Source organism: Dendropsophus ebraccatus, chromosome 1 (assembly GCF_027789765.1).
Source record: "Dendropsophus ebraccatus isolate aDenEbr1 chromosome 1, aDenEbr1.pat, whole genome shotgun sequence".
In the NCBI taxonomy this organism is placed as follows: domain Eukaryota; kingdom Metazoa; phylum Chordata; class Amphibia; order Anura; family Hylidae; genus Dendropsophus; species Dendropsophus ebraccatus.
In genome coordinates this window covers 209796204-209821487 of record NC_091454.1, presented here as the reverse complement: position 1 = coordinate 209821487, position 25284 = coordinate 209796204, and the positions used below count along the sequence as shown (strand labels likewise).

The 25284-nt window shown below is 45.7% G+C and overlaps 1 protein-coding gene and 6 non-coding genes across 7 annotated transcripts in view; all 7 read right to left on the bottom strand.

Annotated features, from left to right (window-relative positions):
• Positions 1–13642, bottom strand: part of LOC138794331 (LIM homeobox transcription factor 1-alpha-like) — a 76709-nt gene extending 63067 nt beyond the window's left edge. The window contains exon 1 of the mRNA XM_069973058.1: positions 13569–13642. The gene's annotated coding sequence lies outside the window, so the exon portion shown is untranslated. The remainder of the gene's footprint in view (positions 1–13568) is intronic.
• On the bottom strand, positions 398–469 carry TRNAE-CUC (transfer RNA glutamic acid (anticodon CUC)). Its single transcript has one exon. It is a non-coding gene; the product is annotated as a tRNA-Glu (tRNA).
• Positions 6991–7062, bottom strand: TRNAE-CUC (transfer RNA glutamic acid (anticodon CUC)). Its single transcript has one exon. It is a non-coding gene; the product is annotated as a tRNA-Glu (tRNA).
• On the bottom strand, positions 8505–8577 carry TRNAV-CAC (transfer RNA valine (anticodon CAC)). Its single transcript has one exon. It is a non-coding gene; the product is annotated as a tRNA-Val (tRNA).
• Positions 9729–9800, bottom strand: TRNAE-CUC (transfer RNA glutamic acid (anticodon CUC)). Its single transcript has one exon. It is a non-coding gene; the product is annotated as a tRNA-Glu (tRNA).
• Positions 10013–10085, bottom strand: TRNAM-CAU (transfer RNA methionine (anticodon CAU)). Its single transcript has one exon. It is a non-coding gene; the product is annotated as a tRNA-Met (tRNA).
• Positions 13643–14248: 606 nt separating the features above from the next.
• Positions 14249–14320, bottom strand: TRNAM-CAU (transfer RNA methionine (anticodon CAU)). The gene has a single exon. It is a non-coding gene; the product is annotated as a tRNA-Met (tRNA).
• Between the last annotated feature and the right edge of the window lie 10964 nt (positions 14321–25284).

Genomic DNA, 25284 nt, shown 5'->3' with positions numbered 1-25284 from the left:
GTAGATTAACTCTTTGTTGTCCTGTTTTGGTCTTTTGTTTAGCTCTCTCCATAGGAGAACAATGAAGACAGGGGGGAGAGCTTCAAACAGCTTTTTCATGATAAAAATGCATTTTTCTGATAATAAACCCAATTACAAAGTTTCTTAAAATCGCCTGGACTATTGATTTCTGCAAAAAAATATTTCACGACAGTGACACTTTAAATTCCAGCTGGGTCCTCGTGTGAGGAAATGCAGATGGACCAAAGAAAACATGTAAAGAGTAAAAAATACTGTGCCAACCAAGTATAGGCTGTCATTCACATGGGTATGTTACATATACATTAGTCATAGGATGATCATATGTGATCATATTGTTTAGACTAGAGTACCAACAAAGTGAAAGAATAAAAAATATTTCCCTGACCGGGAATCGAACCCGGGCCGCGGCGGTGAGAGCGCCGAATCCTAACCACTAGACCACCAGGGAAACTGTCACCTTGCTTTAATTTTTTTATTAATCAATCGTATGTAACATAATACACTGCACAAGAAGAATATTCGGATACAATAGTATAAACTGCAATGAACAGGCTGACCACTAACAATAAAGAAGTGACAAAACGTCCAAACCATAACACTAGGCTTCAAGCCAGCTTAACCTCAGTGTATATAAGTCAGGGTCAGAGGACCACGTGTCTGAAGCCAAACCAAGGAGAGGAGAAGAAAAAAACAAGAGGGAAGAGAAGACAGTAAAGAATTGGAAAAAGGTGAGGAGAGAAGGGGAAGAGAAAGAAAGGTGTTAGGAATGTGACTTTGCACTTCTCGGTCCGAGCTCGGGCGGCCGAGGAAGCGCTGAGTTTCTGTCTGCGTTTGCACTGAATGAATAGTGTCTGAATTGGGTTTTACTTTTCAGCCACACCTGCCTTGCTTGTCAGACGTCTGGCAGTGCAAGGGTTACTGCAGTGCAAGGGTTACTGCACTGCTAGGTCTGTACAGCTGAACTTGGTGCTGGGATCAGGGCTGCTCCAATCAGCTGCTGGACCTATCTCAGCCACCTTCTGGATCCAGTGACCAACGGAGGGGGGAGTTGTGGACTTCCAATGTGCCGGCATACAGGCTCTAACCGTGTTAATTAAAAATCTGAGCAGAGAATTTTTGTATGTTTTGACCGGGATTTCAGAGAGGTGCAGGAGATAAAAGGCAAGGTCATTAGGAGCCTGAATCGTTAACTTATTAGTAATGACATCATGGACACCCTTCGAAGGATCACAACACCGGACAGGACCAGAACACATGCAAAAGCGTGCCTTCTTCCCTGCCGCAACGCCAGCAGGTAGAGGAAGAGTCTGGAAATATCTTGTTCAGTTCAGATGGCACATAGTACCATCTAGCAAGAAGCTTAAAACCAGCTTCCTGAAATTTGCTGGCGATAGAGGATTTATGAGTGAAGAGGTATATCCTGTCCAGTTGCTGGTCCGTCAAGGAGACGTCCAAGTCCCTTTCCCACTTATCAACATAGGGGGGCCAAAAGCCCTCCGGGGGCGCAGTTAACATGACGTAGAACAAAGAGAGAGTGGCGCAATGGTTGGGAGCCCAAGCATACAGTTTTAAATCATGTGAGCATGCGGGCAAAGCCCACTGGTTCAGGCAAGGCCCTCAAAAAATGCGACAACTGATGTACTCTCCAGTCTCCCAAAGGGACTGGTTCCTCAATGTCCAAGGGTTCCTATGGGGTGAGCCAACGACCAGTTTTGAGAAAGTCCTGCGCCCTATACTTCCCTGTCTGGAGCCACATTTTAAAGGTGCTAGATGATTCCCCAGGGGCGAATTGTGGGTTTCCCAAAATCGGGAAAAGTGGAGAAAGTCGGGGTTAAATGTCAGTTTTTGGAAAAATAGTCTGACACCTAAGCAGCGTTGGGCCTATGGTAGGGTGTGTCGTCAAGTCCCCCATGTGCGATGGATGTATCCAAGGGAGGGATGTAAGGGGAATATCTGAAAAGGTTTGTTCCAGGCGCACCCACTGTTTGAGGGCCGCATGTCTGTGCCAGTCCAACACCCTCTGCAAGACAGAAGCCTCGTAGTAACTTTTGACATCTGGCAGGCCTATGCCACCTTTATTTTTCCTAACATACAGGAGAGCTTGCGAAATCCTAGCTGCCCTTTCCGCCCATATGAATCTAGTTAAATCCCTGGAGAGGAGACCAAAGATCTTAAATCGGCAGGGTCTGCAGGGTCTGGATCAGGTAGAGAATCCTGGGGAGGACATTTATCTTATAAATAGCACATCTGCCGAACCACGTATATAGGCCTCTGGACCAATTCCTTAAGTCCGCCTGTATGGTAGTATGAAGTTTTAAGAAAGGAGAAGACAAAAAAAAAAAAAGGGGGGGGGGGGGTAGAGGAAGAACAAGCACAAAAACCAGAACCTAAAGAGAACAGGAAGAAGAGGGAAAAGTACAAGGGGGTGAAACACAGAAGGAAGAACAGAGAGCAATTAGTGAGAGAAAGGCTAGTGCAAACACTAATCGCCAAGCCCAGCTAATCCGGGATTGGTAACAAACAATCTAATACAACACCCCAGGAGGAGCTGCGCACAACACCGCCTAAGGAGAAACTAAGTGGGAAAGTGGTAGAACTAAACAGGAGTCTACATCTACGGCTACGACCCCCCAGCGATCGTATATAGAAGAACATCAGATTAGCACAACAACTTGAATGCAACCCAAATGAATGATAAGATAACGGCTAGGGAACCCGAACAGTATACATGAACACAGTTAGAGAGAGTTGGTGACTGCCCACTAGAGGAGTCGAGAGAGTTCCATAAGGCCAGTCGGGGAAAGCCCCCCTTTAGGACACGATGCCCAAACCTCCGGGGCAAAGCTTTAAGTGTCCACTCCAGGGGTGTTGGGAGGGCTCTTCACATTCCACCCTGCGAGGCGATTCTTCCTTTGTGGCATAGAAGCCGGAGTAGGAGGCGGTAAGGGGTAGTCCAGCCAGTCCGGGAGCGTCAGGGAGGGCAATTCCAGGAACAATGCCAAATCCTTGGCTTGGTCTGGGGAATTCAGGTAAAAGGTGGCATTTTGGCGTTTGATTATAACATGAAAGGGGTGCCCCAACCTATAGGAGGCACCTGCTGCTTGTATTTGGGACAGCAACGGCTTGAGCATTGGGATCAAGGAGTCCAGGGACCCGTGGACCCTGTCTATATTGATCTCGGTGTCCACTGGTCTAAACAGCACTGTGTTGAATATGGTAGTTACTGCCAGAGGCAAGTCCCTTGCTGTAACTGTGTCCGGGATGCCCCTTAGTTTAACATTGTTGCGCCTCCCCCTATTTTCTTGGTCATCAATTTGAAGTAGGAGGGTGCAATTAATGGTCTGTTGTACCTTTAAGGTATCTTCAATCTTAGAGATACGTTTGTCCATGGAGTCAGAGTGCTTCTCTTGGACATTTATGCACTGCGAGATGGTGCCCAGTTCCAACTTTAGGTCTTTGAGCACCTATTCATGCCTGGTTTCCACCTGTTGGAGCATGGCTGGCAGGTCTTTTTTAGTAGGTAGGTCAGTGAGGAGAGAGAAGAGGTGTTTGAGTTTCATCTTTTTCCTGTTAGGGCGCCGGTCGAAGCTCGCAGAGATGGATTCACTGGAAGAGCGAACTGGAGACTGCACCTGGAACACCTCCGGTGTACAGGGGAAAGACTCAGAGCCCAAACCATCTGCTCTGTCCCACATGTGCATAGGTAGCTGCTCCTGCGTAGCAGAATGCGGGTGCTGGGGCGACACATTTGCTGCCAGTGGGGCCACACGAGAGGCTGGGTTTGCAGATGAGTCAGTCCGTGCAACATGCCTGTGAGGGGCCTGGACCCTGACAATAATAATAATAATAATAATTTTTATTTATATAGCGCCAACAGATTCCGCAGCACTTTACAATATTAAACCCTGCAGAGCCGAGCTGCTGCGGCAGTGAGGTATGGGCCGTGCCCGCATGCAGCACAGGGGTGTCCATTTGAGACCAGGTGATGTTAGGTGGGGGGTCTTGCTGTAGCATACCTGGGGATCTTGCCTCTAACTGCAGGGTGAGAGGCTGCTGCATATTGTTTCTCTCTCCAGGCTCCATCCGAGCACCTTCTGGGGCTGACAGGGGAGATATTGCCGTCTAACAGCCTGCCTCGTGGGGAGTCAGGGCTTCTTCCTCCCTCCTCCGAGTCTGCAAGTCACCCGACCAGGACCCCGCTGCGGGTTCAGGATGAGGGACCTGTCTGTTCTACGGCTGAGGAGGTGGAGGGATCCCCCTGTCGCACTGTCTCTAAGGGGGAGGGCAAGTCTGCAGGCCGCACCGCAGATGTAGGGGAGGATGGGGAGACACCCGCTTGTAGCTGCTCCATCTCACCCACCATCCGGTCCGGCGGAGCTGTCAGCTGTGGAGGGGAGCAGCGCTGTGGAGGGGCGCCGGGAAGTTTCTGTGATGCCCCGCTGTGCTTGCTGGCTGCACGTGTCAGCGCCATCTTGGGACCGCTGGTCATGGCCGCGGCGACTCCAGAGGGGAGCAGAAGTCGGGAGATGGAAGTGCGAGGCGACGTTTTGGGGCGTCACGATTGTCGCTGCATGCCGTCTGGGCTCACAGGTGCCGATATCTGAAAGGTGGGTTGCCGTAGGATCACTGTGGGGTCCATTAAGTGCCAGAGCTCGAGCTACCCACGTCTGGCCTGCACCATGTCCAGGCCACGCCCCCCTGTCAACTTACCTTATACGCTGATGTGTCACAGGGCATTCAAAATAGCAGGGCCCGCAAGAGTTCTTCTTTGTCTTCTGTTTAAAAATGCTGACAATGATGACAAAGATGGTAGAGTACAGATTTTGGAGATGATCATTTACAATTATTGATGAGGGAACGTCAGAAAATTGTCTGCATTCAGCTCCCGGCGTCTGGAGCAGTTGGATGCCGTCCCAGGGCTGTCAGGAAATCATTGATACAGCCTATGGCAGTATTGTGTTTTCCAGGACTCCCTAGGGCGGCATACAACTTCTCCAGGCCCCAGAAGCTAAACGCTGAGTGCTTGGGACAATTTTCTGATGTTCGCTAATCAGTAATTACTAATTCTATAGGACAGGCCATAAGTCCATGATCAGAAGTGCTGCTCAGCTTCCGTTCACTTTAAGGGGAACTGTGCCACAGTAACCAGGCACATCCACAAAAACAAAAGTAAAAAGGCCAAAATAAAGTTAAAACCTTTCAGAAAAAAAAAAATCTAATTTTTAAAACCAACATAAGCAGTTCTGCTGACACCTACTGGTTAAAAGTGGAAATGACAGAAATGTAACCTCTACAAGACTGGAGATTTAGAAAACGTGTAGAATTTCGTACAGGTGGTGGATTTCTTACTACATGGTACTACATGGTAAATACAAATATATGAGTTTAAAACAAAGTTAAAGGGAACCTGTCACCCCCGTGCCGGGGTTACAGGCTCGCGACCCCCCGCTAGAGCCACCTATACTTACCTGATCGCGCTGGGTCCCGCTTCTTGATCTGGTCCGGTGACGGAGATTTCAGCGTCCTAAGTGGCGGACTCACCATTCATTCTCTATGGGCATCAGACTCATCTCAGCAGCGCGCGTCGGGCGCTGAAATCTCCGTCACCGGACCGGATCAAGAAGCGGGACCCAGCGCGATCAGGTAAGTATAGGGGGCTCTAGCAGAAGGTCGGGAGCCTGTCACCCCAGCACGGGGAGGGGGGGTGACAGGTCCTCTTTAACCCTTTAAGGACATGGCCCATTTTCGTTTTTACGTTTTCGGTTTTTCCTCCTTGTGTTTAAAAGGTCATAGCACTTGCATTTTTCCACCTAGAAACCCATATGAGCCCTTATTTTTTGCGTCACTAATTGTACTTTGCAATTACAGGCTGAATTTTTGCATAAAGTACACTGCGAAACCAGAAAAAAATTCAAAGTGTGGTGAAATTGAAAAAAAAAACGCATTTCTTTTATTTGGGGGAAATGTGTTTTTACGCCATTCGCCCTGTGGTAAAACTGACTTTTTATGCATGTTCCTCAAGTTGTTACGATTAAAACGATATATAACATGTATAACTTATATTGTATCTGATGGCCTGTAAAAAATTCAAACCGTTGTTAACCAATATACGTGCCTTAAAATCGCTCTATTCCCAGGCTTATAGCACTTTTATCCTTTGGTCTATGGGGCTGTGCGAGGTGTCATTTTTTGCGCCATGATGTGATCTTTCTATCGGTACCTTGATTGCGCATATACGACTTTTTGATCGCTTTATATTACATTTTTTCTGGATTTGATGCGACCAAAAATGCGCAATTTTGCACTTTGGGATTTTTTGGCGCTGACGCCGTTTACCGTACGAGATCAGGAATGTGATTAATTAATAGTTCGGGCGATTACGCACGCGGCGATAGCAAACATGTTTATTTATTTATTTATTTGTTTACTTTTATTTAAAACCTGGGAAAAGGGGGGTGATTCAGACTTTTATTAGGGGAGGGGGCTTTTTACTATTAACAACACTTTTTTTTTTTTTTACACATATACTAGAAGCCCCCCTAGGGGACTTCTAGTATATACACTTGGATCTCTCATTGAGATCTCTGCAGCATAGATATGCTGCAGAGATCCATGAGATCGGCACTCGTTTGCTTTCGGCTGCTGCAGCCGAAAACGAACGAGTGCCGAGCCGAGGACGGCGCCATCTTGGACGCGTCCCCGGCCGGCATCAGTAACGGAGATCGCTCCTCCGGGACAAGGTCCCGGAGGAGCGATCTCCCCCACTAGACACCAGGGAAACGTTGCCTCCGGTAATCGGAGGCAGCTGTCAACTTTGACAGCTGCCTCCGATTCGCTAATAGCGGCGGTCCCGGGCTACTCGCGGCCCCGCTTTGAAGTGCAAGTGAGGACATATGACGTACCGGTACGTCATATGTCCTTAAGAGGTTAAAATAAAAAGGGTAAAAAGCACAAAAAAAAAATAAGGCTTTCCCTGACCGGGAATCGAACCCGGGCCGCGGCGGTGAGAGCGCCGAATCCTAACCACTAGACCACCAGGGAAGATAGCATTAATGTAAAGTTAGGCAATGTTAGGAGGCTGGCGAATGCCAGACACAAGAACATCTGGCTCTGCCAGACCTGTTTGGTGCAGAAGCATCTAGCGAACAAGTGTATCCCTGGGTGGAGTTGGCCGCATCATGATGTGGCAGAGCTGCTGGAGGGCGGGGAGCACCATTTCTGCCATAGATGTAGGTAATGCTTTGCCTACACTGGCAGTATCCTGGACGCAGTGACAGGAGGAGAAACTGTATCCTGGACACAGTGACAGAAGGAGCGACTGTATCCTCGACACAGTGACAGGAGGAGAGACTGTATCCTGGACGCAGTGAGAAGAGGAGCGACTGTACCCTGGACACAGTGAAAAGAGGAGCGACTGTACCCTGGACGCAGCGAGAAGAGGAGTGAGCAAATTGGTCCCAGTAGTACCATGTTCGGAGCTGTAAGGTCTTCCATGGACCTAGTGACCTTGACCTTTCACAACCACATAGATAGGATAGGAGGACTCACAAGTAAAGTCTGCTTTGGTTGCAGACATTAATTTTCCGGTTAATCTCTATCCATCCCAAACCATCATAAAGAGGCCACATTTCTTAAAGGGAACCAATCACTTAAAAAAACGCATGTAAAGCTATGGGAATGTGCTGTAGCAGCACCCAGCACACTTCCCAAACATGCTTTTATACCCCCCCGTCCCTGCAATGTACAAGCCAAAAACGTACTTTATAAACTCGGCGCCCTGTATGTAAATTACCCCCAAGTAGTCCTCTGGGCGGGGAGCTGCGGGCAAGTAGTCACGGTCCCTGGGCGTTCTGCAGTGCTAATCACGCCCCTCTGGGCGTGATTAGCCTGCATAATTGTGGCGGCGTCATCGGAGGCGCGCTGTCTCTAACGTCAGCACGCCTACGTTCTTGCTGTGCCGCTCATGCGTAGTACAGCGGGTCCGGTCTGCGCCGTACTGCGCAGGTGCAAAATAGCCTCGAACTCATTGCCGGATCTCCAGCAATGAGTTTGAGGCTTTCTGCACGTGCGCAGTACGGCGCAGACCGGACCCGCTGTACTGCGCATGAGCGGCACAGCAAGAACGTAGGCGTGCTGACGTTAGAGACAGCGCGCCTCTGATGACGCCGCCACAATTATGCAGGCTAATCACGCCCAGAGGGGCGTGATTAGCACTGCAGAACGCCCAGGGATCGTGACTACTTGCCCGCAGCTCCCCGCCCAGAGGACTACTTGGGGGTAATTTACATACAGGGCGCCGAGTTTATAAAGTACGTTTTTGGCTTGTACATTGCAGGGACGGGGGGTATAAAAGCATGTTTGGGAAGTGTGCTGGGTGCTGCTACAGCACATTCCCATAGCTTTACATGCGTTTTTTTAAGTGATTGGTTCCCTTTAAAGAGTCAGTGTACATCAAAACTCAAAGAAAAAAAATTAATAAAATGTGTTTCTGCCCGGTTTCGAACCGGGGACCTTTCGCGTGTGAGGCGAACGTGATAACCACTACACTACAGAAACTTGACTGATGGCTATGTTGGGGTCAGTGTAGTTCAGAAATACCCATGTTATAGTTCTAAAGTGAAAGTAAGCTACCTCCAACAGGTGGCACCAAAGAGCATATTGTACACTCTTGTCGTAAGAGACCAGCCGGGTCACGGAACGGCTGGTCTCTGAAAAGATCATCCCAGAGGATACTGCAGTACCGGCCAGATGATCTTTTTGGCCAAAGAGGTCTGATGCGGGCGCATCCATGCGCGACCGCATCAGAACTCCCCACAGCACACTATGAAGCTTTCATCCGCAGCCGCTCGCTTCATAGTATGCACTGACAGGGTTTTCTACGGCCGCTATTCACTGAATAGCGGCTGCAGAAAACTGACATGTCAGTTCTGTGCGGCGCCACTAGAGATCCCGACCGGAGCGTATACGATGTGTATACGCTCCGGCCGGGATCCCATAGAAGGCTAAGCAACGCGTGTTTTTGTACAAAGTATGGCCGTTGTTGCTGATTGCAACAACGGCTGTACTTTTACAAAACCATACGTTGTTTGAACATAGCCATATGCTGCGTTAACAAAAAGCGATAATTCGCCCCAATCGATCGTTTAACGATTTTGAAGCAACAATTTGGTTTTTATAACGATCAGCTTTTAAACGAATAAATCGTTAGAAAAATCATTAGAAAATTCGTAAGAAAATTTGTAAGAAAAATCGTAAGAAAACTCGTTATCTTATCGTTTTTAAGATTGCTTAAGCTTATCTTTCACATAGGGTGAAGCTTTAAAAGACCGTTTACAGGAAGGGATCTGTGAATTTTTAGCGAATGATGAACGACGATTTGAGAACATGTTGAAAGATCAAAATTAACGATTTCTCGCTCGTCGCTTGATCGTTTGCTGTGTTTACACGGAATAATTATCGCTCAAGTAAAAGTAAAAAAAAATGCTTTTTAACAATGACTGACACATTTGCTTAAATTTCAGCTGGGTCCTCGTGTGAGGAAATGCAGATGGACCAAAGAAAACATGTAAAGAGTAAAAAATACTGTGCCAACCAAGTATAGGCTGTCATTCACATGGGTATGTTACATATACATTAGTCATAGGATGATCATATGTGATCATATTGTTTAGACTAGAGTACCAACAAAGTGAAAGAATAAAAATTATTTCCCTGACCGGGAATCGAACCCGGGCCGCGGCGGTGAGAGCGCCGAATCCTAACCACTAGACCACCAGGGAAGCTGAAGTTACAGTTGTAAACCAAAAATGTCCAGGGTCTACTGTTATGTGCAAGTACATGAGATTGAAATGCATATCATATAAAAAGGTCTAACACACAATATTGCAAAGTGTCCCCAGCTTTAAAGGACTGTCCAAAATTAGCTATTTTTTCCCTTGAAAAATTAGGTAAGAAGGAAATAATTACAAAGAGCAGAGAAGAATAAAACATGTGCCCCGTGTGAGGATCGAACTCACGACCTTCAGATTATGAGACTGACGCGCTACCTACTGCGCTAACGAGGCAGCTGAGTTCTGTTCTCACGGTGGTCTTTGAAGGGGTAGTAGACCTTTCTAGACATACACAACATATCTGGTAGATATAGTCCCATTAGGCACAGAAATTAACATTAGGCATCTGGTGTAAATCATGATAAATCGAGCAAGGGAGGAGGCCACCCACCCAGTGAGCAGAGCACACTTTGAGGAAATATTTGTGCAAAAATGTTTTGAGCAAAAATTTGTGTTTTTTTTTCCCCCCAGAGTACACTGGGTGAAGCTTGATAAATCCCCCCCCCCCCCCCCCCCACTGTGCGGTCATTGCCTGGCATGTGCCGAATTTCATACCTTCACCCTCCGGTGTCTGCCCCATATACCCACTGCAGGTACTGCCTGCTATCTGCAGCTGACCAGGATTAGCAATCCGTCCAGCCATTTAAATACAGTGTTTCCCCGAAAATAAGACACCCCATCTAGCCTACAATAAGGCCCTGAAAACAAGGCACCCCCACCCTCAACTAAAGCACCCCAAAAGTAAGTCAGCCTGCCACCAACCGGGACTCATCTAATTCCCTCATGGACCTTCACAGCCAGCGCAGCAGGCATACCGGTCAATGGCCCCCACATCATGCCGCATGCCTGACGCACATCCCGCAGCACGCTCCTGGTCCCGCTGAGGACTTAGTGAGTATTTGGGGGGCATCCCCAAAAAATAAGACATAGTGCCTCTTTGGAAGCAAAAATGTATCTTATTTTCGGGGAAACACAGTATATTGATGCCACAATCAAACTATTAAACATGTTAGACAACTGTCAAGGAAACACATGGTACCCTTTTATATATCTATCTGTGCTTCCAAAATGCAGAGAAAGAATTTGAAGTTTCATAGTTACAAGTTTGTTTTTTTTTTAAAAAGCCGATCTATAACTAAAATGGTGCTGGCCAGAAAACTACATCTCCCATCATACAATGCTTATGCCCCATTGGTCCATGATGTAGCAGAGCTGATATCCACAAGATATAGCAGAGTTGAGTTGAGGCAGCGAGGGGGAGTTGGGGTCCGCAGGTGAACTCAGGGGCACGGGGGCACACAGTGTCGGGAGGGAGACAGTGATCAGCAGCAGCTGACACTGTCTCAGTGTCCTCCTTCACTTCAGTGGGCAGAGTTAGAAACACTAATGCTGCGTTTACACGAAACGATAATTGGCCTGATCGTACGATTAACGATGTCGGAGTAACGTTTCTTTTCATAACGATCAGAGTTTAGACGGTACGATATATCGTACGGAAATATCGTTCGTTTTGCCATCGCTTAAGCCTATCTCACACATTGGTTAAATCGGCGAACGACTGTTCACACGGAATGATCTGCGAATATTTTGCGAACGATCAACGACGATTTGAGAACATGTTTAAAGATGAAAATGAACGATTTCTCGCTCATCGTTTGATCGTTCGCTGCGTTTACACGTACGATTATCGTTCGAATTCGATCGTTATCGCGCAAATTTGCACGATAATCGTTACGTGTAAACACAGCATAACCCAGCCCATTAAAGGGACGGAGGACACTTGATCCCGACATGGAGGGTGGGGACCAAGAGCAGGCAGCAGTGTCGGAGTGGACTGAGATTTGATCTTTCTATGCGTTTAGTGGGGGTGAATGCATCTAGATAACAGTAAAACTGTGCACAATCAATAATAACTTTATATTGGAAAGATGGAAAGCTATGGGTGGGCAACGTATAAAAGGTAACCAATCAGGCTGATATGGTTCCCAGGAGCGCGGCATGTACCGGCTGCGACCCCAGCGGAAGCTTTATACAAGTGAAAAAAAAGAGTTTTATTCTCCAGGCTCATGACAGACACAGGCGGGGAAGTAGTCATCTGGGCTGCTCCCCGCCCCTGTCTAGTTACCGTGCTCAGCTTGTCAGCGCACTCTGCAGGATGATTGATAGGCAGGGAGGCCAGTAACGGACCTCTCTGCCTGTCAATCATCCCCGCCGAGCGCGCTGACAGGCAGAGCACGGTGACTAGACACAGGCAGGGAGACGCCCAGATGACTACTTCCCCGTCCGTGTCTGTCACGTGCCTGGAGAATAAAACTCTTTTTTCTCCAGTATAAGGCCCCGTTCACACGTAGCAAAACTAGAGGAATTCCGCGGAATGGGAGTCTATGGGAGGCGCGCGCTGCTGTTCTCACAGTGTCTCTCCGGGCTGAAGAATGAACATGTTCATTCTTCAGCGTGAGGAGAGCAGAAGCGCGCGCCTCACATAGGCTCCCATTATGAGAGGGAGGCTAACGGCATTCTGCTAGTTTTGCTACGTGTGGACGTAGCCTAAAGCTCCTGCTGCGGCCGCGGCAGGTACATGCCACAGCTGCTGCAGGAGCTTTATACAGCGCTCCTGCTTTATACAGCGCATCTTCTGTATGTCCTGCAGGAAATATTTTATTTTTAGTGTGACACAGTGCTCTCTGCTGCCACCTCTGTCCATGTCAGCAACTGTCCAGACCAGTAGCAAACCTAGTAAACCTGCATATCGCTGTATTCATACTAACCTATAGAATAAACATAAAATGTCAGTTTAACCGTAAAGTGCATTATGAAAACATGGAACCCCCCAAAATATGCAGAATTGCATTTTTTATCCCAGTTTCACCCCATAAATGATATTTTGGTTTTTTTTTCATTAACTTTATGGTAGATTAAAACGTGCATTACAAAGTACACCTGTTCCTGAAAAAAAAAAAAACACTTAAATGGCCCTGTAGCTGGAAAAATAAGAATTATAGCTCTTAGAAGGCAAGGAGGAAAAAAACGAAAATGCAAAAGTGAAAATTGGCGCGGTCCTTAAGGCCATTTTAGGTCTGTACTTAAAGTGGTACTCCGAGCTGGGGGGCTTTTTTTGCGTATGGCCGGGGAGAAGGTTGGTGAGGGCAATGACCTCCCCTTAGCTCCCCGGTTCCAGCGCCGTGTCCCGTATCGCGTCGCTCCGTTCCACACTGCCGGGCCTCTTCCCGGTCACTGACGCAGGCTTGAGACGTGACGTTTCAAGTCTGCTCAGCCAGTCAGTGGCAGAGGGGGGATCCCCCGAGCCCGGAGTACCCCTTAAGGGCTTAAAATACAATTGCCTTGGCATGTGGCAGCACACAGTGACAGGCAGTTTTATATGAGCAACCGATGCTGCAGTGTAGTCCTAGTCCCTAATAGTAGAGAGCGGTACTCTGGTCCTGACAACCACTGTGTCTCTCCACCTCACTTAAAGGGTCCTGTCACTATGCATTGACACAGTTTGGCGTGGAGAGACGCAGCCAAAGGCCTAGGATTGGGTTACCTCATGAACTGTACCACTCAGGCATGTTCCACATACAAGCCATAACTAACAGAATTGAATCACCATGGCAACCCAATTCCCTGGCATAAGCTACATCTTGTGGCAGAGCATAGTGTCACCTGTCTTGACTAATAAAGCTGGATTCAAGTCCCACACCACCATTAGCTCATTACCTCACTGCCTTCAGCACTTTCCTCTCCATATAAAATCTGCACATACCACATATAACTTATACAGCTATGGCTGACAGAGTGTGCACAACGCATAAAACACCATATTTCATCATCACAGTGACCACTTATCGTTGTGACGTCACACGTTGTCGGCGTCAGCGGACGTCAGCACACAGCTGCTATGTTCATTAGAGCGGCGGCCGCCATCTTAGCGTCCCACTCAGCTGCTAGGAGACAGTTAGAAAGGACCAGAAAGGCGGGAACAAAGGGTGCTGCTATTCCTGTAACCACCACACGATGTCACTGCAGCCACTGGTACTTCTTGTTAGTAGAGGAAAAGCTCCTCGTCTCTATCAGCTCCTGTTATGTAGCAGTGAAAAGACGCCGAGTATGAGGTGAAATATGACGAGACAAATGTGGACAACACAGATAAGTCCTGGCTACTGTATAGCATTATAATTCCGTGATAAAGGCATTCTGTTTTCCCTCAGTGCGATATGAATGAATCCCATGTAGGTTTATACTATAATGGCAGTGAATGAAGTGTACTGTAGAGCAACAACTGTGTATCCTGAAGAGAACAGCGACATTTTATGTCATAACATAAGTAGATGGTTATAAATGGGGTTTTATTATATGTAATACACCAAAGAATATAGTAAAAACAGAAAAATAAAAACTAGCAGAGGATGGTTTCGATCCATCGACCTCTGGGTTATGGGCCCAGCACGCTTCCGCTGCGCCACTCTGCTGTACAATACATAGTGAGGGGATCTAAGTGTATGAAGGCTGCAGTGTGTGACATCCCTGTATACTGTGCATATAGTGAGTGACATCCCTGTATACTGTGCATATAGTGAGTGACATCCCTGTATACTGTGCATATACTGAGTGACATCCCTGTATACTGTGCTTATACTGTGACATCCCTGTATACTGTGCATATAGTGAGTGACAACCCTGTATACTGTGCATATAGTGAGTGACATCCCTGTATACTGTGCATATAGTGAGTGACATCCCTGTATACTGTGCATATACTGAGTGACATCCCTGTATACTGTGCATATACTGAGTGACATCCCTGTATACTGTGCATATACTGAGTGACATCCCTGTGTACTGTGCATATACTGAGTGACATCCCTGTATACTGTGCATATACTGAGTGACATCCCTGTATACTGTGCATATACTGAGTGACATCCCTGTACACTGCATATAGTGAGTGACATCCCTGTACACTGTGCATATACTGAGTGACATCCCTGTACACTGTGCATATACTGAGTGACATCCCTGTACACTGTGCATATAGTGAGTGACATCCCTGTATACTGTGCATATACTGAGTGACATCCCTGTACACTGTGCATATAGTGAGTGACATCCCTGTACACTGTGCATATACTGAGTGACATCCCTGTATACTGTGCATATACTGAGTGACATCCCTGTATACTGTGCATATAGTGAGTGACATCCCTGTATACTGTGCATATAGTGAGTGACATCCCTGTACACTGTGCATATAGTGAGTGACATCCCTGTATACTGTGCATATAGTGAGTGACATCCCTGTATACTGTGCTTATACTGTGACATCCCTGTATACTGTGCATATAGTGAGTGACATCCCTGTATACTGTGCATATAGTGAGTGACATCCCTGTATACTGTGCATATAGTGAGTGACATCCCTGTATACTGTGCATATACTGAGTGACATCCCTGTATACTGTGCATATAGTGAGTGACATCCCTGTATACTGTGCATATAGTGAGTGACATCCCTGCATACTGTGCATATAGTGAGTGACATCCCTGTATACTGTGCATATAGTGAGTGACATCCCTGTATACTGTGCATATACTGAGTGACATCCCTGTATACTGTGCATATAGTGAGTGACATCCCTGTATACTGTGCATATAGTGAGTGACATCCCTGTACACTGTGCATATAGTGAGTGACATCCCTGTATACTGTGCATATAGTGAGTGACATCCCTGTATACTGTGCATATAGTGAGTGACATCCCTGTATACTGTGCATATACTGAGTGACATCCCTGTATACTGTGCATATACTGAGTGACATCCCTGTATACTGTGCATATAGTGAGTGACATCCCTGTATACTGTGCATATACTGAGTGACATCCCTGTATACTGTGCATATACTGAGTGACATCCCTGTATACTGTGCATATACTGAGTGACATCCCTGTATACTGTGCATATAGTGAGTGACATCCCTGTATACTGTGCATATACTGAGTGACATCCCTGTATACTGTGCATATACTGAGTGACATCCCTGTACACTGCATATAGTGAGTGACATCCCTGTACACTGTGCATATAGTGAGTGACATCCCTGTATACTGTGCATATAGTGAGTGACATCCCTGTACACTGTGCATATAGTGAGTGACATCACTGTATACTGTGCATATACTGAGTGACATCCCTGTACACTGTGCATATAGTGAGTGACATCCCTGTACACTGTGCATATACTGAGTGACATCCCTGTATACTGTGCATATAGTGAGTGACATCCCTGTATACTGTGCATATAGTGAGTGACATCCCTGTATACTGTGCATATAGTGAGTGACATCCCTGTATACTGTGCATATACTGAGTGACATCCCTGTACACTGCATATAGTGAGTGACATCCCTGTACACTGTGCATATAGTGAGTGACATCCCTGTATACTGTGCATATAGTGAGTGACATCCCTGTATACTGTGCATATACTGAGTGACATACCTGTATACTGTGCATATACTGAGTGACATCCCTGTACACTGCATATAGTGAGTGACATCCCTGTACACTGTGCATATAGTGAGTGACATCCCTGTACACTGTGCATATAGTGAGTGACATCCCTGTATACTGTGCATATACTGAGTGACATCCCTGTACACTGTGCATATAGTGAGTGACATCCCTGTATACTGTGCATATAGTGAGTGACATCACTGTATACTGTGCATATAGTGAGTGACATCCCTGTATACTGTGCATATAGTGAGTGACATCCCTGTACACTGTGCATATACTGAGTGACATCCCAGTACACTGTGCATATAGTGAGTGACATCCCTGTATACTGTGCATATACTGAGTGACATCACTGTACACTGTGCATATAGTGAGTGACATCCCTGTACACTGTGCATATAGTGAGTGACATCCCTGTATACTGTGCATATAGTGAGTGACATCCCTGTATACTGTGCTTATAGTGAGTGACATCCCTGTATACTGTGCATATACTGAGTGACATCCCTGTATACTGTGCATATAGTGAGTGACATCCCTGTATACTGTGCATATAGTGAGTGACATCCCTGTATACTGTGCATATACTGAGTGACATCCCTGTATACTGTGCATATAGTGAGTGACATCCCTGTATACTGTGCATATAGTGAGTGACATCCCTGTATACTGTGCTTATACTGTGACATCCCTGTATACTGTGCATATAGTGAGTGACATCCCTGTATACTGTGCATATAGTGAGTGACATCCCTGTATACTGTGCATATAGTGAGTGACATCCCTGTATACTGTGCATATACTGAGTGACATCCCTGTATACTGTGCATATAGTGAGTGACATCCCTGTATACTGTGCATATAGTGAGTGACATCCCTGTATACTGTGCATATACTGAGTGACATCCCTGTATACTGTGCATATAGTGAGTGACATCCCTGTATACTGTGCATATAGTGAGTGACATCCCTGTACACTGTGCATATAGTGAGTGACATCCCTGTATACTGTGCATATAGTGAGTGACATCCCTGTATACTGTGCATATACTGAGTGACATCCCTGTATACTGTGCATATACTGAGTGACATCCCTGTATACTGTGCATATACTGAGTGACATCCCTGTATACTGTGCATATACTGAGTGACATCCCTGTATACTGTGCATATAGTGAGTGACATCCCTGTATACTGTGCATATACTGAGTGACATCCCTGTATACTGTGCATATACTGAGTGACATCCCTGTATACTGTGCATATAGTGAGTGACATCCCTGTATACTGTGCATATAGTGAGTGACATCCCTGTATACTGTGCATATAGTGAGTGACATCCCTGTATACTGTGCATATACTGAGTGACATCCCTGTACACTGCATATAGTGAGTGACATCCCTGTACACTGTGCATATAGTGAGTGACATCCCTGTATACTGTGCATATACTGAGTGACATCCCTGTACACTGTGCATATAGTGAGTGACATCCCTGTATACTGTGCATATAGTGAGTGACATCCCTGTACACTGTGCATATACTGAGTGACATCCCTGTACACTGTGCATATAGTGAGTGACATCCCTGTGTACTGTGCATATAGTGACATCCCTGTGTACTGTGCATATAGTGAGTGACATCCCTGTATACTGTGCATATAGTGAGTGACATCCCTGTATACTGTGCATATAGTGAGTGACATCCCTGTACACTGTGCATATAGTGAGTGACATCCCTGTATACTGTGCATATAGTGAGTGACATCACTGTATACTGTGCATATAGTGAGTGACATCCCTGTACACTGTGCATATAGTGAGTGACATCCCTGTACACTGTGCATATACTGAGTGACATCCCTGTACACTGTGCATATAGTGAGTGACATCCCTGTATACTTTGCATATACTGAGTGACATCACTGTACACTGTGCATATAGTGAGTGACATCCCTGTACACTGTGCATATAGTGAGTGACATCCCTGTATACTGTGCATATAGTGAGTGACATCCCTGTATACTGTGCTTATAGTGAGTGACATCCCTGTATACTGTGCATATACTGAGTGACATCCCTGTATACTGTGCATATAGTGAGTGACATCCCTGTATACTGTGCATATAGTGAGTGACATCCCTGTATACTGTGCATATACTGAGTGACATCCCTGTATACTGTGCATATACTGAGTGACATCCCTGTATACTGTGCATATAGTGAGTGACATCCCTGTATACTGTGCTTATACTGTGACATCCCTGTATACTGTGCATATAGTGAGTGACATCCCTGTATACTGTGCATATAGTGAGTGACATCCCTGTATACTGTGCATATAGTGAGTGACATCCCTGTATACTGTGCATATAGTGAGTGACATCCCTGCATACTGTGCATATAGTGAGTGACATCCCTGTATACTGTGCATATAGTGAGTGACATCCCTGCATACTGTGCATATAGTGAGTGACATCCCTGTATACTGTGCATATACTGAGTGACATCCCTGTATACTGTGCATATAGTGAGTGACATCCCTGTATACTGTGCATATAGTGAGTGACATCCCTGTACACTGTGCATATAGTGAGTGACATCCCTGTATACTGTGCATATAGTGAGTGACATCCCTGTATACTGTGCATATAGTGAGTGACATCCCTGTATACTGTGCATATACTGAGTGACATCCCTGTATACTGTGCATATACTGAGTGACATCCCTGTATACTGTGCATATAGTGAGTGACATCCCTGTATACTGTGCATATAGTGAGTGACATCCCTGTATACTGTGCATATAGTGAGTGACATCCCTGTATACTGTGCATATAGTGAGTGACATCCCTGTATACTGTGCATATACTGAGTGACATCCCTGTATACTGTGCATATAGTGAGTGACATCCCTGTATACTGTGCATATAGTGAGTGACATCCCTGTATACTGTGCATATACTGAGTGACATCCCTGTATACTGTGCATATACTGAGTGACATCCCTGTATACTGTGCATATAGTGAGTGACATCCCTGTATACTGTGCATATAGTGAGTGACATCCCTGTACACTGCATATAGTGAGTGACATCCCTGTACACTGTGCATATAGTGAGTGACATCCCTGTATACTGTGCATATACTGAGTGACATCCCTGTACACTGTGCATATAGTGAGTGACATCCCTGTATACTGTGCATATACTGAGTGACATCCCTGTATACTGTGCATATACTGAGTGACATCCCTGTATACTGTGCATATACTGAGTGACATCCCTGTACACTGCATATAGTGAGTGACATCCCTGTACACTGTGCATATAGTGAGTGACATCCCTGTATACTGTGCATATAGTGAGTGACATCCCTGTATACTGTGCATATACTGAGTGACATCCCTGTATACTGTGCATATACTGAGTGACATCCCTGTACACTGCATATAGTGAGTGACATCCCTGTACACTGTGCATATAGTGAGTGACATCCCTGTACACTGTGCATATAGTGAGTGACATCCCTGTATACTGTGCATATACAGAGTGACATCCCTGTACACTGTGCATATAGTGAGTGACATCCCTGTATACTGTGCATATAGTGAGTGACATCACTGTATACTGTGCATATAGTGAGTGACATCCCTGTATACTGTGCATATAGTGAGTGACATCCCTGTACACTGTGCATATACTGAGTGACATCCCTGTACACTGTGCATATAGTGAGTGACATCCCTGTATACTGTGCATATACTGAGTGACATCACTGTACACTGTGCATATAGTGAGTGACATCCCTGTACACTGTGCATATACTGAGTGACATCCCTGTATACTGTGCATATACTGAGTGACATCCCTGTATACTGTGCATATACTGAGTGACATCCCTGTATACTGTGCATATACTGAGTGACATCCCTGTATACTGTGCATATACTGAGTGACATCCCTGTATACTGTGCATATAGTGAGTGACATCCCTGTATACTGTGCATATACTGAGTGACATCCCTGTATACTGTGCATATACTGAGTGACATCCCTGTACACTGCATATAGTGAGTGACATCCCTGTACACTGTGCATATAGTGAGTGACATCCCTGTACACTGTGCATATAGTGAGTGACATCCCTGTATACTGTGCATATACTGAGTGACATCCCTGTACACTGTGCATATAGTGAGTGACATCCCTGTATACTGTGCATATAGTGAGTGACATCACTGTATACTGTGCATATAGTGAGTGACATCCCTGTATACTGTGCATATAGTGAGTGACATCCCTGTACACTGTGCATATACTGAGTGACATCCCTGTACACTGTGCATATAGTGAGTGACATCCCTGTACACTGTGCATATAGTGAGTGACATCCCTGTACACTGTGCATATAGTGAGTGACATCCCTGTATACTGTGCATATACTGAGTGACATCCCTGTACACTGTGCATATAGTGAGTGACATCCCTGTATACTGTGCATATAGTGAGTGACATCACTGTATACTGTGCATATAGTGAGTGACATCCCTGTATACTGTGCATATAGTGAGTGACATCCCTGTACACTGTGCATATACTGAGTGACATCCCTGTACACTGTGCATATAGTGAGTGACATCCCTGTATACTGTGCATATACTGAGTGACATCCCTGTACACTGTGCATATACTGAGTGACATCCCTGTACACTGTGCATATACTGAGTGACATCCCTGTATACTGTGCATATACTGAGTGACATCCCTGTATACTGTGCATATACTGAGTGACATCCCTGTATACTGTGCATATACTGAGTGACATCCCTGTACACTGTGCATATAGTGAGTGACATCCCTGTACACTGTGCATATAGTGAGTGACATCCCTGTATACTGTGCATATAGTGAGTGACATCCCGGTACACTGTGCATATAGTGAGTGACATCCCTGTACACTGTGCATATAGTGAGTGACATCCCTGTATACTGTGCATATAGTGAGTGACATCCCTGGATACTGTGCATATAGTGAGTGACATCCCGGTATACTGTGCATATACTGAGTGACATCCCTGTACACTGTGCATATAGTGAGTGACATCCCTGTATACTGTGCATATAGTGAGTGACATCCCTGTACACTGTGCATATAGTGTGTGACATCCCTGTACACTGTGCATATAGTGAGTGACATCCCTGTACACTGTGCATATACTGAGTGACATCCCTGTATACTGTGCATATAGTGAGTGACATCCCTGTACACTGTGCATATAGTGAGTGACATCCCTGTACACTGTGCATATACTGAGTGACATCCCTGTATACTGTGCATATACTGAGTGGCATCCCTGTATACTGTGCATATAGTGAGTGACATCCCTGTATACTGTGCATATAGTGAGTGACATCCCTGTACACTGTGCATATACTGAGTGATATCCCGGTATACTGTGCATATACTGAGTGACATCCCTGTATACTGTGCATATAGTGAGTGACATCCCTGTATACTGTGCATATAGTGAGTGACATCCCTGTACACTGTGCATATACTGAGTGACATCCCTGTATACTGTGCATATACTGAGTGACATCCCTGTATACTGTGCATATACTGAGTGATATCCCGGTATACTGTGCATATACTGAGTGACATCCCTGTATACTGTGCATATAGTGAGTGACATCCCTGTATACTGTGCATATAGTGAGTGACATCCCTGTATACTGTGCATATAGTGAGTGACATCCCTGTATACTGTGCATATAGTGAGTGACATCCCTGTATACTGTGCATATAGTGAGTGACATCCCCGTATACTGTGCATATAGTGAGTGACATCCTTGTATACTGTGCATATAGTGAGTGGCATCCCTGTATACTGTGCATATAGTGAGTGACATCCCCGTATACTGTGCATATAGTGAGTGACATCCCCGTATACTGTGCTTATACTGTGACATCCCTGTATACTGTGCATATAGTGAGTGACATCCCTGTATACTGTGCATATAGTGAGTGACATCCCTGTATACTGTGCATATACTGAGTGACATCCCTGTATACTGTGCATATACTGAGTGACATCCCTGTATACTGTGCATATAGTGAGTGACATCCCTGTATACTGTGCATATACTGAGTGACATCCCTGTACACTGTGCATATAGTGAGTGACATCCCTGTATACTGTACATATAGTGAGTGACATCCCTGTATACTGTGCATATAGTGAGTGGCATCCCTGTATACTGTACATATAGTGAGTGACATCCCTGTATACTGTGCATATAGTGAGTGATATCCCTGTATACTGTGCATATAGTGAGTGACATCCCTGTATACTGTGCATATAGTGAGTGACATCCCTGTATACTGTGCATATAGTGAGTGACATCCCTGTATACTGTGCATATAGTGAGTGACATCCCTGTATACTGTGCATATAGTGAGTGACATCCCTGTATACTGTGCATATAGTGAGTGACATCCCCGTATACTGTGCATATAGTGAGTGACATCCCCGTATACTGTGCATATAGTGAGGGGCATCCCTGTATACTGTGCATATAGTGAGTGACATCCCTGTATACTGTGCATATAGTGAGTGACATCCCTGTATACTGTGCATATAGTGAGTGACATCCCTGTATACTGTGCATATAGTGAGTGACATCCCTGTATACTGTGCATATAGTGAGTGACATCCCTGTATACTGTGCATATAGTGAGTGACATCCCTGTATACTTAGCTTCTATGGAAATGTGATATAAGTTTACTCTACTTACTCACACTGGGGGGGGGGGGAGGAGCTGGGGGCATCAGCCCTCTGGGCCCCCAGGGTTCCCTAGTTCCAGCATCATGTGGCCATTGGTCAATTGGTCAGGTGACCCCTCTCCAAACTGAATATGCATCCTCATAGCCTTCCTAGCTGGAGCTCCCTTAGGGCCCTTTCACAGAGAAAGATTATCTGACAGATTATCTGCCAAAGATTTGAAGCCAAAACCAGGAACATACTATAAACAGAGATGAGGTCATACATGAAATCCTGGGATTTCTCCTCTTTTCAAATCCAGTCCTGGCTTTGGCTTCAAATCTTTGGCAGATAATCTGTCAGATAATCTTTCTGTGTAAAAGGGCTCTTCCATTTACACAGAAAGATTATTTGACAGAATATCTGCCAAAGATTTAAAGCCAAAACCAGGAATGGATTTGAAAAGAGGAGAAATCTCAGGTTTTACTTTATGACCTGTCCTCTGTTTATAGTCTGTTTCTGGCTTTGGCTTCAAATCTTTGGCAGATAATCTGTCAGATAATCTTTCTGTGTAAATGGACCCTTATGCAGTGTAATAGCATTTTTATTGATTGATTACCCAATTGGGAATAATGCACAAGGCATCATGTCTATGAGTTGCAGTATAGCTGGTGGCTGTTTTGGGAGCAGTGTGACTAAATGTTATATAAGGTATTGTAGTTGACTTTTTCATGGGGGAGGGGTCCCAATGTGGCTGTAAGGGAAATATAAGTCATATACATATATATTCAATAGGGAGAGTTATAGGCTGTGTTCCCACATTTGCAGTTTTGTTTCGTCTCCCCGTTTACATAATTAGAGGCTAATTAATAGTAAAATGTGTTCTCTGCAATTTTGTCTACATTGACTGTCTGGGCCTTGCCATGTGATCAGTATTACCAGGCTACATCAGATCATTTATGACAAGAAAAACCCCTCTGATGAAGCCTGGTAATACTGATCACATGATGAAGCCTGGTAATACTAGTCACATGGCATAGCCCAGGAAGTCAATGTAGACAAATTGAGTCTGCATAATGAATTAGGCTCTTATAGTGTAAACAAATAAACAATAAAACTCCAAATTTGTCAACACAAACTGAAACCCCTTTAGGGTGCGTTCAGAAAAGTATCTAGCCGCTGATAGCTCCCTATAGGGCACGGGGCACTGAGGATTACGGTAAGTTTCTATAAGGAGTTTAATCCATATGCAAAAATATTATTTTGGTGCACTGGGGGCGGAACTGCCGGTGAATGATCTGACCCTAGCTGGCCTGTTCCTTCGAGTGATTATCAGCAAAGTGGCACAGGTGAGAGGCAGTGCGAACATGGGATATGGGTACACTGGGGCAGTAGTCCCGCCCCCAATGCACCAAAACAACATATTTGCGTATAGAAAGAAATTTACCTTCATCCTCAGCACCCCTTGCCCTATAGGGAGTTAGATACTTCTAACCTGATGATAGTTCCCCTTTAAAGGGGTAGTGCGGCATTTCAAAATTATTCACTTAATAACACACATTACAAAGTTATACAACTCTGTAATGTATGTTATTTTAGTGAATGGCCCCCTTCTCCGTGTCCCCCACCACCCACCCACCCACGCCAGACCCGGAAGTGTGATGCACTATACTTACCTGATTCGTGTCGACCCCGGCCGCCATCTTGGGACAATGATGTAATCTTCGGGAGGCCGGCATCAGGGACGCGTCATCAGCTGCTCAGCCGTGATTGGCTTAGCATAGTTATGCTCAGCCAATCGCGGCTGAGCAGCTGATGACGCGGCAGAGGGGGGCCAGCATGAGGGACGGCTGAAGCGCTCCGGCCGGCCTCCCGAAGATTACATCATTGTCCCAAGATGGCAGCTGGGGTCGACACGAATCAGGTGAGTATAGTGCATCACACTTCCGGGTACACGGGTGGGGGTGGTGGGACACGGGGAAGGGGGCCATTCACTAACATAACATACATTACAAAGTTGTATAACTTTGTAATGTGTGTTATTTAGTGAATAATTTTGAAACGCCGCACTACCCCTTTAATTGACATTTCAATTCTTTGAGCAGAGAGGCCCGGAGAACAGAGGCGCGCGCTCTCCCATTGTAACTGAAAGA